General features: G+C 34.3%; 1 protein-coding gene and 1 pseudogene across 9 annotated transcripts in view; one reads left to right on the forward strand and one right to left on the reverse strand.

The window, feature by feature from the left end:
• Positions 1-15,290, forward strand: part of NUBPL (nucleotide binding protein like) — a 290,856-nt gene that overhangs the window by 148,811 nt on the left and 126,755 nt on the right. The window lies entirely within an intron of this gene.
• Positions 5,798-6,554, reverse strand: LOC103680908 (annotated as a pseudogene).

Consider the following 15,290-nt stretch of genomic DNA (forward strand, 5'->3'; position numbering starts at 1 on the left):
ACATTAAAGTAATGTATTACACTACTTTTTATAGTTGAGTGTGGGACAAAGTATTTTTGAGAGGAAGTCAAAGAAATAGCAATGAGAAAGTTTAAGGGAATGAAAATATGTGCATTGCTATTGTCAGGCTAAGCCATAACTCTATTTCTCACCTTATATGCAGGTTAACAATAATATATTAGAAGATTGGTGGAGAAACAAACTGTCATTTATTTTGGGGATTGCTTAGCATCCAGACAGGGAGAATAAGAAAGAAGAAACAGGGAAAATTTTACCAAGGGGGAGGGGGAGGCAGTGGGAATGAAGTGGAATGAGAAAAAAAAAAAGTGCTATTTTAGGTGGAGAATGTAGATTAGCAAAAGGATTTAAGGCTGAGAGTCAGTCAGCCTTATGTCATATACATGAATACAAAAGATCTATTTTATATTACAGAAAATGTTAATATATTGTTTGATATTTATGCATTCTGTGTTTAAACAAACGATTTGGAAATCTTCTGACTATGCATTTTTGAATAATTGATACTCAGAATACATTATGTCATCTATGAAGATGTTTGGTGAGCTGATTTGCATTAAAACATTCATGATCCTCAAAAATACACGGAAGCACAAAACAGTTAATTATCTTTCTTTTAAAATAAATGTCAAGAGAAGCATTTAAAAGTAAGATAAAATGTAGTACTCAAAGAAAATTCTATCTCAGAATTCAAAATATTTTATAACTGTACACAGGAAATAGAATTTTTTATATTTTAATGTTTATTTTGAAGATCTTATGGAATCTTTTTAAAAAAATTCTTCAGACATAATAGCTGTTGCAAATGAACTTAGACTCCTTTCTTTCAACAGTGTCCTATAGGTCTAGGATCTCTCTTTCTTTAATTATCGAAGTATTTTATCTGTTATTCATAATATTTAGAATTTATTTGTGTTTATCTTATTTTCTCACTTTGTAGTTTGTTTTTTAGCTGACAGAACTGTTTCTTTTGCTCTGAGTAGTTCAGTAGAGTCCAGTTAACAGGGGCATTGTTGATATAGGGAAAAGTAACCCAGAGCTATCTTTGCATATTAAAAGAAGGACATTGTATCCTAGAATGCAGTTACTATTAAATAAGCTATATTTACACATAAGTTGTAAGACCTAATGGAAATAAGTCTGTTACCCATAAGTATAATACATACAAGAATGATTCATTACATAGGAGTGATTCATTTGTCAATTTTATCTTACCAATTAATCAGATATTCTATAAATATATCAATAAATATTATCAAACTAGGGTAACATTATGTGATTCATGTGTCAATTTTATCTTACCAATTAATCAGATATTCTATAAATATATCTATAAATATTATCAAACTAGGGTAACATTATGAAGTTTTTATATGAAGAAGTGATTTGTGGCAAATCTGATATTCATTTTATATATGAAAATTGAGGTATTGTGTCTAGAAATCTTGTTATTCAGAAAGTAATATTAACTATTTTTATTGCTGTTGATAATAGGATGAGGTTAAGCTCTTTCCTTTCTGTCCTAAACCTTCCATATTCTCCCTTTTACTTTGAGGGAGAGACAAGGGACCCAACAGGATAATTTGAATTATTATTACTCACTTAGAAATGGGAGAATGGAAAATTAGCTTCTAAAAGATGAACTGGAGTTCCTATCTTCCCCCAAGATTAAGTTCTTTATACTAAGTAACTGGTTAATGTTTTTTAGCTCTGTTTCTCTAATTTTTCTGTATCCAGCTGTTTGTATATCCATTGTATTTGTGCTGATCTGTTAGCTGATGTGAGAGATTGATAATCAGTCTGGGTTAAAATATTTATTACTGGGGCACCTGGTTGGCTCAGTTGGTTTTGGCTCATCTGCTTTCTGCTCAGGTCATGATCCCAGGGTCCTGGGATTGAGCCCCATGTTGGGCTCCCTGCTTAGTGGGGAGCCTACCTCTCCCTCTTCCCTTGCCCCTCCCCCTGCTTGTGTTTTCTCTCTCTCTCTCTCAAGGAGAGAATCTTTAAAAAAATAATATTTATTATAAGACTGGTGAATCACAGGCCTGTACCTCTGAAATGAATAATACACTGTAAGTTAATTAATTGAACTTAAGTTTTAGAAATGTTTAAAAAAAATAGTAATAATATTTATTACCGTCTTTTAAAATTTTTTACCCAGTATCGCTTTAAGCCTTTTGGCTAAGATCAGAAGTAAAATACCCACCATATCCTTTGTTAATATATGTGGGGGGGAAAGGTGAGAAAATTAATTGTCCGAGAAAAAAAAGTAGAAATTTATCTTATTTGGTGTTATTTTCATTCTAGGGAAAAAAAGCATTATTATTGAAAAATACCATAAGACAGTATTTTATTTCTACTTCCTGAAAATTTTAATTATTTTCAGTCAGTATAAAGAAAAAATTGGTAATAAGGCTCTGATAAATATTTATTTAATTTTCCCTAAATCTGCTCTCCTTTTAGTGTTTCCCATAAACCAAGGTACTTAGACCAAAACCCTGAGACTTGTTCTTGATTTTTTAATTTCCCTTACCACGTATATGTAATCTATCAGCAAGTCCTCTAGACTTTACATTCCAAATATATCTTAAATCTGTCTACTTCTCTTCATCTTCTCTACCATCCTAGTATAAACCATCATCATTTATTAAGACTCCTGCAAGAGCCTCCTAAGTGGTATCTGTGTTTTCACTCCTGTTTTCTGAAATCCCACTGTATTCTCCTGACAGTATTCAGGATGATCTTTAAAAACTTCCCTGCTAAAACTAACCAGTATGCTAAGCAAGCCTTTTATTATTTGAAAAACTTAAAAATAATCAAGTATTTATCCTATTTTTATTACACTGTTAAGCAAATTGTTGATGAAGAGTATTTCAGTTGATAAAGAAGGAATGATAGAATTATAATATCAATATTTTACAACCCCTAATTAAGTATTATAATAGGTCTAAGAGTAATTATTACTGACTGCTAATATATGCATGTAGAGAGAACACATTATATGCTTCCCAGTCAAGATACATAACATCAACTATGGAGTAGTTTTGCTAGAAGTTTGAACCTGAGTATGGTTAAACATTCAGATCTAACTACCAGTTTATAGGAAATACAGTAGACAAAGGAACGTGTTAAGTGACACTATGAGGATGCCATCAGGAAGTCTGGAGTGTGGAAAATCCTATAGAACGGGTTGCTTTTGTTTTTTTTCCCCCAACAAATAAATTGTAAGGAGAAAAAAGTGAAGGAATAATAATCTGTAGATTAAAAGACCAAGAAACTTATTTGCTGCAATTTTTGGATCTTATTTGGATTTGATTTGAACCAGTGAGCTTTAGAAAAAGTTGATACACAGAACACTGTGTATCACTGGCTAGATAGTTGGTTATTTTAATAAATTATTGTTGAAAATAATGATTTAATGATAGTAATATTGATAAGAGCTATATTTGCAAGGAAGTCCTTATTTTTAAGTGATACATATTAAAATGTGTGTAAATGAAATGATATGTCTAAGGGGTAGATGGGGGAATGAATAACTTACAAATAAAGCAAGACTGGCCGTGAATTGAAAATTGTTGAAACTGGATGATAAATATATGTGGATCCATTTTGTTCTGTTCTGTTTTTTTCACACACATTTAAACTTCCTGTAGTTAAATTTAAAACAAAAACTCTTTGCACTTAGACTCTAACCCAAACTCTATTTTTTTATTAGCAAACTTTATTACTAGCAGACTCTTTGTTCTACCCAATCTGACCTCTGCTTACCCCATATCTAGCATATTCACCCTTGCTCACATACTTGCTTTTTTCTTTTCCTCAGGTACCTCAAATTCATTCCTACCCAAGTGCCCTTGAATTTGATGTTCTATCTGGAACCTTCTTCCCCTGTATCTTCAGTGTCCATCCCCTGTTGGCATTTTTATTTTTATTTTTTTTCAGTCCTCATTTTAATGTCACCTCAGAACAGCTAGCTGTGACAATCATCTAATCTAGTTTTATTCTCATCAGAACACTTATCCTGATTTGACATTTTCTTTTCTATTTATTTGTTTATTCATTGTTTCTACCCATTAGAGTATAAGCTACATGTGGGTGGTGGTAAGATCTTGACTATCTTGTTCACTTTTAGATTTCCAGCACTTTTCCGACAAATAACAGGCAAATATGGTTGGTACTCAATAAATGTTTTTGAGTGAATCGATTAAATGTTTATGAAGCTGTTGAATACTATGAAGATTAACATTATTAATCTCTTACTTTTAAAATATCAACAGTATATAGTATTGTTGCCTAGTGAAAGTATTTTAAATTCAGCTGGCATTTTCATTATTAGTGTTTTCAAAGGCTCATGTGCAAGAGAATTAGCTTCATAGCAAAGCTTCAGAAAGTTTATTAAAAATTCACAAAATGTCAAATTTTCTGTTAGCATTTATTTAAAAATATTTGTATTTTGGGTAATTAATGTCACATTTTGTCTAAGAGCTGTTTTTTGTATCTACATAAGTAGAGGTTAAAATTTGTGATATGTGTTTATATGTGATATGAAAATTTGGCAAACATTTCTTGGCTCATGTGAATAATAATGAAACACTTATAATTATATCTTCCATCAAGAAGGAACTGAGAAATACTTTATAGATAAATGCATTAGAGAAGATGAATCTGTAAAATTACAAGATCTTCTCTTTATAAAAAAAAACAAAAACATAGAAGGGGCACCTGGGTGGCTTAGTCGGTTAAGCGTCCAACTCTTGATTTTGTCTCAGGTCATGATCTCAGGATCATGAGATTGAGCCCCACATCAGGCTCCATGCTCAGCATAGTGTCTACTTGAGATTCTCTCTCTCCCTCTCCCTCTGCCCCTCCCCCTACTCGTGCTCTCTCTTTCTAAAATAAATAAATAAAATCTGTAAAACAAACAGAGAAAACAATATATTTGTTAAAAACATATATATAATAAATGCAAACAAATAAATATATATAAATACATATATATTTCCAACTAAGTTTTGTCATTTCAACATAATGGCTTAAGGGAAGTTGTTTATGATGGTTATTAGAATAAAATGATGTGTTTCACTGACAAAATAAATTTACCCTAGTATTTGTTAGCGATACATATATGATGCAGACTGGTGCATTCCCTTCTTGTGTCCTCAGGAGGCTTTCCCTCCACAGCACAATATGTGCTGCAGAGTTGAGCTCATTTGGGCCATAAGAGGGTGGTTCCTCTTATCATCCGCCATGTGTAGCATATGGTAGTTGTAGATCATGGCCTTTCCACCAGAAATATGCCATTATCTGCTTCTCTTCTTCACCATCTCCTACTAAATGGTATAAATCTGGGAACTTCTTCAAATTTGACTCTTTGGCAAGACATTTTATTCTAAGTGGATTTGCTTGTTTATTCTTTTGCTCATTTCTTCATTTATTTCTTTATTCAACACAGGTTTATTGTGGCTTGTCCTGTAGAAAACATGAGCATTGAGATTATAAGGAATTATATAGAGATTAAACAAAACATAATATTTTTATTCCAGGGATGTTGTCTTTGGTAGTTTCACTTTTGGAACTTCTCTTTTGCAATTGCCTTTAGAATGAATTTTTAAGTTACATACATGCCCACAAATTTATCTTAGTTTAGTCTATCTTAGTTTAGGTGGAGTCAGGGAATATGAGCCTTTCCTCAGTCTCCCAGGGAAACAAAGAGTGAGAAGACAGAATATCACTGGGCTCTAGATGAAACCAGTGCTGGAGTCTCACAAGGCCTAGTTTTCTACCAGGGAAAATGCTGATTTTCCTTGTCATGGTCCTGGCTTTGCTCCCCTGCTGAGTCTCAAGTTTTTAGAAGTCTAGTTCCCAGAATGCCCCCTTCCTTTAATTCCCTAACATTTTCACTTAGGGGAGAAGACTGCTCACCCTCTTGTGTCAGGATCCCAGAGGCATTGTCATCTTGCAGGATGGTGAGGTGAGATCTCTATAGTATCTTGCCATTTGGTTTCTATCTGTTGGGCTTAGAACCTGAAGACTGGGGAGCCTCAGATCTCTCAAGAGTATTTTTGAGTCCTGGCTGGCCATGGGGATTTCCGTGAGTTGTTTTGTTTCCTCCTTGGAAAACACCTGCTTGGAGGGGAGCTCAGTCTGGCTTAAGAGTGTCATCTGGGATAACTGGCTGTTCAGAGGAAGCCCAATTCAGATGAAGGTGTCTCTGGGGGCATAACAGGCCCTGGGGGAAGATTTGATTTGTGGCCTCTGTCTCACATACTTCACTCAGCTGTTTTACCAGTGGGTTTGGGGGTTCTCCACTGCTGGTCTTCATGGGTATCCATGTAATATCCAGGGTAGGAGAGTGGGAATTTGAGTCCTGGGCCTGATTAGGACCTTCTAGGTGCTCCTCTGTGGGCAGGTTGGGCTGTGGGGTTTGTGTCTGGATGGGAGTGCCCGGGATACCTGCATTAAGTGAATGAGGATCTGCCATCCCAGCCCAGTGGAGGCTGCACTGGAGTGACTGGGATGCTCTTGGCTGAGCCCATCTCAATCAGGAGGAATAGAGTGGGGTAGGGCCCACCATGGGTGAGGAGAGGATGCTGGGCCTCAATTCTATCTTTGTGAGCATAACAACTACAGTTTGTTGGTTGATAATGTAACTATTTTCTCATTAAAGGACATTGTCTTTGAGCCATTTTTTATTTATTTTAAAAAATATTGCACTGAGCATCTTTGTATATGAGATAGCACTGTTTTTGGATGTATGATTTCTGTGTTTATTGACCTGATAAAGCATCGATTATGGCGTACGTATATGTGTGTGTGGACTAAGTGAATCAGATTCTTGTCTTTGTGAATTTGAGGTCTTCCTAGGTGCCTGTACATTGTAGCAAGAAACTGAGAGCCAGTTTCTCTTCTTTCCTTCCTTCCTCCTTCCCTCCCTCCCTCTCTTCCTTCCTTTCTTTTTTGTGAGAATATTTAAGTTCTACTCTCTTAGCAAATTTTAATTACACGGTACAGTGTTACCAACTATGATCACCGTGTTTTACAATAGTTCCTCAGACCTTAATCATTTTATAAGTTTGTATCCCTTTAATAACCACTCCTTATTTCCCCCACATTCCAGCCTCTTGCAAACCACTTTACAACTCTGTTTCTATGAGTTTGAGGTGTTTTTTTAAATTTCAATACAGTATTTGTCTTTCTCTGTGTGACTTATTTCACTTAGCAGAATACCCTCAAGGTCTATCCACGTTGTCACAAATGGCAGGATTTTCTTCTTTCTCATAGCTAAGTAATATTTTATTATATTTATAATATATATTATATAATATTCATATAATATATAATATTTATATATTATATAATTAATATATATTATATATCATATATATAATTTTATATTTTATATATAATTATGTATAATTTATATTATAAATTATCATATTATTATAAAATATTATTTATATTATAAATTATTATATTATATATAACATATTATAATAATATAATATATATATACACCACATCTTCTTTATCCATTTGTTTATTAACATTTAGGTTGTTTGCATATCTTGGCTCTTATGAATAATGCTGCAGTAAACATGGGAGTGCAGATATGTCTTTGATATCCTGTTTTTATTTTCTTTGGAAAATATATACCCAGAAGTGGGATTGCTGGATCATATGGTAGTTCTATTTTTAATTTTTTGAGGAACTTTCATACTGTTTTCCTTAATGGCTGCACCAATTTACATTCCCAACCACAGTGCATGAGGATTCCACATATTTGCGAATACTTGTTACTTCTTGTCTTTTTGATGGTAGCCTTTCTAACGGGTGTGAGTTGATAGCTCATTGTGGTTTTGATTTACATTTCTCTCATGATTAGTGAGTGATATGGGCATCTTTTCGTGAACCTTTTGGCCATTTATATGTCTTTTTTGGAAAAATATCTTTTCAGTTCTTCTGTCCAGTTTTTAATTGGATCGTTTCAATTTTTTTGCTCTTGAGTTACATGAGCTATTTACATATTTTGGATAGTAACCCCTTGTCATCAGTTATGGATGTCAGGTATTTTCTCATATTCACTAAGTTGCCTTTTCATTTTGTTGATTGTTTTCTTTGCTGTGCAGAAGCTTTTTATTTCTATTTTTATTTTTTTAGAGAGGGAGAGACAGAGATCATGGCACAGGGGAAGGGTAGACAGCAAGGGAGAGATAATCTTTTTTTGTTTTTAAGATTTTATTTATTTGAGAGAGAGTGAAAGTGAGAGAGATCACAGACGGAGAGGGAGAAGCAGACTCATCACTGAGCGGAGAGCCTGATTCAGGGGTCAGTGCCAGGACCCTGAGGTCATGACCTGAGCTGAAGGCAGACACTTAACCAATTGAGCGACCCAGGCACCCCAGGAGAAAGAATCTTAAGCAGGCTGTGTCCAGCACAGAGCCCGAAGCTGAGGTTCTCACAACCCTGAGGTCATGACCTGAGCTGAAATCAAGTGTTGGAGGCTTATCTGGCTGGGCTACCCAGGTGCCCCTGTGCAGAAGCTTTTTAATTTAATGTAGGTCTACTTGTTTCTTTTGCCTTTGTTTCCTTTGCATTTGGTGTTAAATACAGACAGTGTCAAAGCGCTTAACACCCCTGTTTTCTTCTAGGAGTTTTGCAGTTTCAAGTGTGTTTTCTATTCCTTAATCTCTCTTAAGTTGACTATAAGATAGTGGTCCAGGTACATGTTTTTGCACATGGCTGTCCAGTTCTCCCAGCACCTTTTAGTGAAGAAACTATCCTTTTCCCATTATTTATTCTTGGGGAACCAGTTTCTTAATTTTATTTATTTATTTATTTATTTATTTATTTATTTATTTATTACCAAACAGAGAGTTTAATTAGTCATGCTATAATTACTGTGAATAAAATTGAGTTGTTGCAATAGTTTTTTGGGAGAGAACAGAGGCCCTGTGTTTTCAAAATAAAGGGTGAAGGTATTTCGTAAAAATTTTTTCTAACTCTATTAGAACATAAGATATGCACAGGCCTTTAGGCAAAGATAATATTGCTTAATATTTCATGTTTAAGGAAGTTTCTAACTTAACTCTGAATGGTTTTTAAGATGTGACAGGACCTATGAAATAGAGTATAAAAAACTTAGAATGATTAGTTCTTGAAAGAGCCAGACAACTTACTTATAGCTTCATTGTAGTTGGTTTTTCCTTCAGTCTGATGGGCCATCAGTAGACAAGTCTGCTTCTCCTATGGTGGTCATGCCTATAGCACCTCCTAGTATAGAACCCAGCACCTACAAACCACCCAGTAACTGTCAATGTTGATTTTGGGTGCTTCATATTTCTGTGAATGACATGTCAGATGACAGATTTTAGTGGTTTCAGTTGTTTAGAAAAGAAGAGGACAAATTTAGGGTATTGATGAAAGTTTTATGTGCAGAACTTTGCTGCCACGATTATTTAGTAATTTAAATGCAACCAGATCCAGTTTTTTATAGATGCATTGATCCTGTGTATAGGAACCTCTGTGGCCCACACCGCTAATGGGTGTGGATAGTCCTCTACCAAGACAAGAATATCAGTCAGGATTTTTACTGCAACACATTTTTGCATTTGAACATCTGATTTTGGAACACATGGCTTTTTGGTTTATAGATATTAGCTTCTGAGCTTAGTTTATATAGTGTTTGGCCAAATATCTGTCACAAGTTTAAGATGATTGCTGATTGAAAGAGCCTAGCTGAGGAATGTTTAACCAGTTATTCTTGAGTTTCCTTCATGAATCACTTGTGTAGCTCTCCTTCACAAAACTGTGACATTTATACTCTGAGCTTTCATCAAGAGTCTTTAAGAAACATCTATGTCTCTACTTCTTTTGGAGGCTGTTGGAAGAGAAATGGGACAGTGTGGGTGGAGGTAACTGTCACTGAAAGGCAGTACATTATATGGAAGGAGCATGGGCTCTGGTGCCAGAGGTTAGGAATTCTGGTGGTGGGAGAATGTGGAGGGTCTCTTTTAATTATCTCTATGTTTTCCAACAAAATAAGACATTTATTGGGTAATATGTACCTGGCGTTGTGCTTGGCCTGAAGGTACAAAAGTAAGACTTGTCCTCTGCCCTTACAAGAAAGATTCATTATTTAATAGTAAGATAGCAGTATGACCCCATTGCTAATCAACAGTTCTCTCAGTTTTTTCATTTGTGTCTAAGTTTTAGCCTTAGTTTTCTCACTGTAGGGTTTTTTGTGTGTGTGTCTCCCACCCACTTTCTGTTTTTTCATATGTTGACTGGGGAATTGAGAGAGAGAGCAGAGGTGGTGATTGATTGATTGATTGATTGATTCAAGCCATTAGGTAACATTTTGTGTTGGGAATCTATATATATATTTCTTTACTCTGATTTACTGTCTTCTATGTAATATTTCAGAATTACTGAGAGTAACTCCTTGAACCAGGGAGTTAGTTCTGGACATCTTGCTTGCTGGTGCCAAAGTAGCTTGGTCAGAACTTCAACCTTTAATTTTGTTTATTCATTCATAACTAGTTGGCTGTTATATATTTTTTAAAAGATTTGTTTATTTAGAGAGAAAGAGTGCACACACAAGTGTGGGGAGGGGCAGAGGAAGAGAGAGAGAGAGAGAATCCCCAGCAGACTCTGTGCTGAGCATGGAGCGTGCCATGGGGTTCTATCTCATGACCCTGAGATCATGACGTGAGCCAAAACCAGGACTCAGAGGTTTAACCAACTGAACCACCCAGGCGCCCCTCTAGTTTGCTGTTTTAAATACAAGACTCAAATGTCAGACTATGCCTGTTTTGATGCAGTTCTTCAAAAGTGTTCATCATATAATAAAATTATTTCTTCAACTGTAAGAGAAAAAGGATTATCATATTAAAATGTAGCTTAAAATCATAGTCTGATTAATATTAATCTAATTGATAACAAAGATTTTTAAACTGGCAGCCATGATATTTGAAAAATGACTTATCTGGACTTTGGTACTGAAACTAAGACAGAAAATATGTTCCAGATAGTCTCTATAGTTATCATTATTATCTTATTTGAGAAACCATAGCTTACTAAGTTGTTAACATAGGTTTGTGTTGAGTCTCATCATGATCCGATTATTTTTCTTCTGTTTCATGGCATGGCTTACACCTCCTACACTGGCCTACATTCTGTTATGTATGTGCCACTGGAAGCAGGGCTAGATCAGGGAAAATTGGAGTACAAGTCCAATTGATTTATAGGTTTTTGGCATAATTTTTGGTTGAGAAGGTTATAATGATACTTACCTAAGTAATATTACTTCTCTAGTTGTATAGAGAGAAAAGTGAGGTATAGAAAGATGACTTTCATCCAGATTAAAAGTGATGTACTAAGTGGTTTGCTTATTGTCTTCTTTTCCCAGCTTCACGAGGGCAGGAACTTCAGGTATCTTGTTCATTGCTGTATTCATAGTGTCTAGAACAGTGGTTGGCACAGGTAAATGTTGGTATTAATTTCTCAGAGTTAAATTTTGTAAGGAATATCCTCTGTACCCACTTATGTATACTCTGCCTTTAAGCATGTATATTAATGTGTGATCTATAATATTAAGATAAATATGAACACACCAGATACCTATTCAGGCAAGAACAACTTCTAGATACATTGCTGCGTTCACTTGCTCATCAGGGTACATGATTATTGTGAACAAGCCTAGATATAATGACCAATGTGCTTAAATGAGAATGAAGGAACAGCTGCTTATTTAATGGTCTTTTAATGGGATGCATAAAATTCAGTCCGTTTTCCTATTTCTTTGCAATGTAGTGATCTCAGGTTTCTTAGATGTCTTTTGGGTACTTCTGAAGTAATTATGTAGTTTAGGAAGTCGGAAATTGCTGAAGTTGATGTGATGGGAATTAGGTGGTTTTATGTGTTTATTTTTTCTCCAATCCTCAGACCTGTTTCCCATCTATTATCTGTATCATCTCCATCTCTATTCTCATAGCTGTATTCCTTAATCTTTCTCAAAATCCTTTGTATTAAAAATAGAGATAGTTTAAAGCTGCTACATTATTTAGTTCTCAGTAGAAGGCACTTATAACAGTAAATTTATTGTTTTCTCTTTAGCTTTGTAGACGGCAGGTCTACTTAACAGGAACAAGGTATAGGTCACTAAAATGTAGAAATTTTAGTAATATATTCAAACAACAGGTGTGACTTCTTTTCTGCTCACGTCTTAGCCCTTATTTTTAGTTGTTTACATATTTTTAAATTGTATTTTGGCTGAATATTTTCATGATTAGTTTCACTTGTGAGAAATTTCCCTTTAATTTGCAAAAAGCCATTTAACTCTGTTTATGTCTTCTAGACATATGGAAAAGATATTTTTAAGTTACTTGTTTCGATCATTTTGGAATGTGGTGACCTCAGAAATGGGCAAATATTTTCTTAGCATTTGGTTAGAAGAATAAACATGGTATGCTCATTGAGAGAAATTTAAGTTTTGACTTACATGATATGACAAGCTTCTAATTGAAGTGATTTTTTTCAGTGTTAATGCTATTGCTTAATTACCCAGTGCCACCTTCTTCTTTTTTTTTTTTTTAATCCATGATCTCATTTCCTCTTTGGATAAAAACCTCAATAAAGTAGACAAAGGTTGTTTTTATTATCCCTGTTTTGCAGAGTAAGTTTTGGGCAAGTTATTTGACTTCTAAGTTTCATTTTCTTTATCTGTAAAATAAGAACAGTGGGCAAGATAATCTCTGAGGTCCTTTCGAGCTCTATAATCTGTGTTTATACCATTGTAAAATGAGGGAACAGGGACACAGACAAGTTAAGCACTTGGCTAAGTTCATATAATGAATTAATAATAAAACCTTGATATCTTACTTTCTGGTTAACTGTTTATTGACACTTTCCCACAATCCTTATGCCTATTACTGAAACTTTGCTGATTTCTTTACTATTTGAAAATAACAGCAGTTTACAAAAATTATGCTATAGATATAATCCTTTTTTAAAAAAGTTAAATATATTCCTATATTTTCAAGTTAAAAATTTATAATTTAGTAGGTTCTCATTCATATTTTTAAAAGGGGGAGTTCTTATAAATATCAATTCCCATAGCAAATAAAGACAAATCAGAAGAGAAAGCATATCTAAAATTATGTAGTATGAGTAATAAGTAAGTCAGAAGCAATCCTGTCTCAAAAGAAAAAAATAGGAAAGATTCTTTTTTTTTTTTTTAAGATTATTTATTTATGTATTTGAGAGAAGGAGAGCACAAGCAGGAGAGAGCTGAGCCGGGGGAGGGGCAGAGGGAGAGAGAGAGAGAGAGGCAGACTCACTACTGAGCAGGGAGCCTGATGCTGCCAGGCTCTACCCCAGGACCCAGGGATCATGACCTGAGCCAAAGGCAGACACTTAACTGACTGAGCCACGCAGGCACCCTGGAAAAAAAAAATTTTTTTTTTGAGTATAGTTGACAGGTAATGTTACATTACTTTCAGGTGTACAACACAGTGATTCGACAAGTTTATACATTATGCTATGTTCACCGCAAGTGTAACTACCATCTGTCCCTATGCATCATATTATTATTATTGACTATATTCCTTAGGCTGTGCCTTTTATTTCCATGACTTATTTATTCCATAACTGGAAACCTGTATCTCCCACTCTCCTTCACCTATGTTGCTCATCCTCCTGCCTTCTTCCCCTCTGGCAATCGTTTGTTCTCTGTATTTATAGGTCTGATTCTGTTTTTTTGTTTTTTTGTTTTCTTTTAATTTTTTATACTTTATTTTGTTTTTGGATTCCACATAAGAGTGAAATAATATGATATTTGTTATTCTCAGGCTGACTCATTTCACTTAGTGTATAATACCCTCTAGGCCCATCCATGTTGTCTCAAATGGCAAGATCTCATTTTTTTTTTTTCTGGCTGCATAATACTGCATTCCATACCACATCTTCCTTATCCGTTTGTCTTTCAGTGGACAGGAAAGATTCTTAAGTGACAATTTTCTTCTGCTCTTTTATTGATCCCAAATTTATATTTGAGTGTATGGTAAGCATTGGAATGATTTGAGCTTTCTTTTGTTGACGGAGTATATATATCGCTGTCAGGAGTGTTTATAGAAAGATGTTTTATATTATTTGGAAAGTTAGATTAGACTTGTCAACCTTTAGGGGTTTGTGATTGAATTCCTTCCCATTCCTCACCTCAGTGGCAAATCCCTTCAACAACTTCTCAGGATTGTATTGATCTTGTAAATTGTGACATTTTATATAGATATAACACATTAATTTCTAGATGAGCTAGGATGAGATATTTTAGGATGGCAGTCAGAGTAGATTGTAGTTCAATACAAATTTAAAGATAAGTTTTTTGAAAAATTCAGCTAAATTTTCCAAAGGCAATATGATTCCTCTATAAAATTTATTCAGTATACCAAGTAACTTTTAGTTTTTTCTGTTTTTATATAAAATACCTCCTTTTTGGAAAAAAGGAGCTTGTTTTGTTATTTTGGTGCTTTTGGATAAAAATAGCTTTTATTCACTTTTCCCTATAAAATTCCTCACAAACTTGTTTCAATTGAAACAAGTAGATCATAGTCACACTTTTGTTTTTTAAGCAGTTGGAAGGAAACTTAGTGATCATCTTATCCAGAACTCTATTTTACAGTTGAGTCACACTTTTGTTTTTTAAGTAGTTGGAAGGAAACTTAGTGATCATCTTATCTAAAACACTTTATTTTACAGTTGAGAAACTGGGGTCCAGTGAGGTTAAAACTCTGACCCATGGTTATATAGCTAATTAGTGACAAAAATGATTGGAATTTAGATATGCCAGTTATCAAACTAAAACCCTTCTATTTGATGAATAGGTATCTGGATTGTTGTCCGTACTCAGCTAGATTCATAGTCTAGATTTTTGCCAAACTCCCCCTTTCCAGTGCTGTTTTTATATTTTAAAAAACATTGTAATAATTTCTGAAGCAGAATTTAAAATCCAACAGCTGCGTTATAGTAGCTCACACCTAAAATATAACGGCATATGGAACTACAGTTTCTCACAGTTGGTTTCCTACTTGATATGATTTAGATCTTTAAAATTTTAGAATAAAATCTGAGCCAGTTTCAAAAATATTATCTTCAAAAGCTGTAGGTCTTTAAAAAATATTTATTTATTGTCTCTTCTTAGTCTCTAGAAGTTATTTACTTTGATTTAAACAATTACTCCACATAATTCTTTTGTATAAACAGTTGGTAGAGTTATT

This window comes from Ursus maritimus, unplaced genomic scaffold (assembly GCF_017311325.1).
Source record: "Ursus maritimus isolate PB19 unplaced genomic scaffold, ASM1731132v1 scaffold_36, whole genome shotgun sequence".
Classification (NCBI taxonomy): domain Eukaryota; kingdom Metazoa; phylum Chordata; class Mammalia; order Carnivora; family Ursidae; genus Ursus; species Ursus maritimus.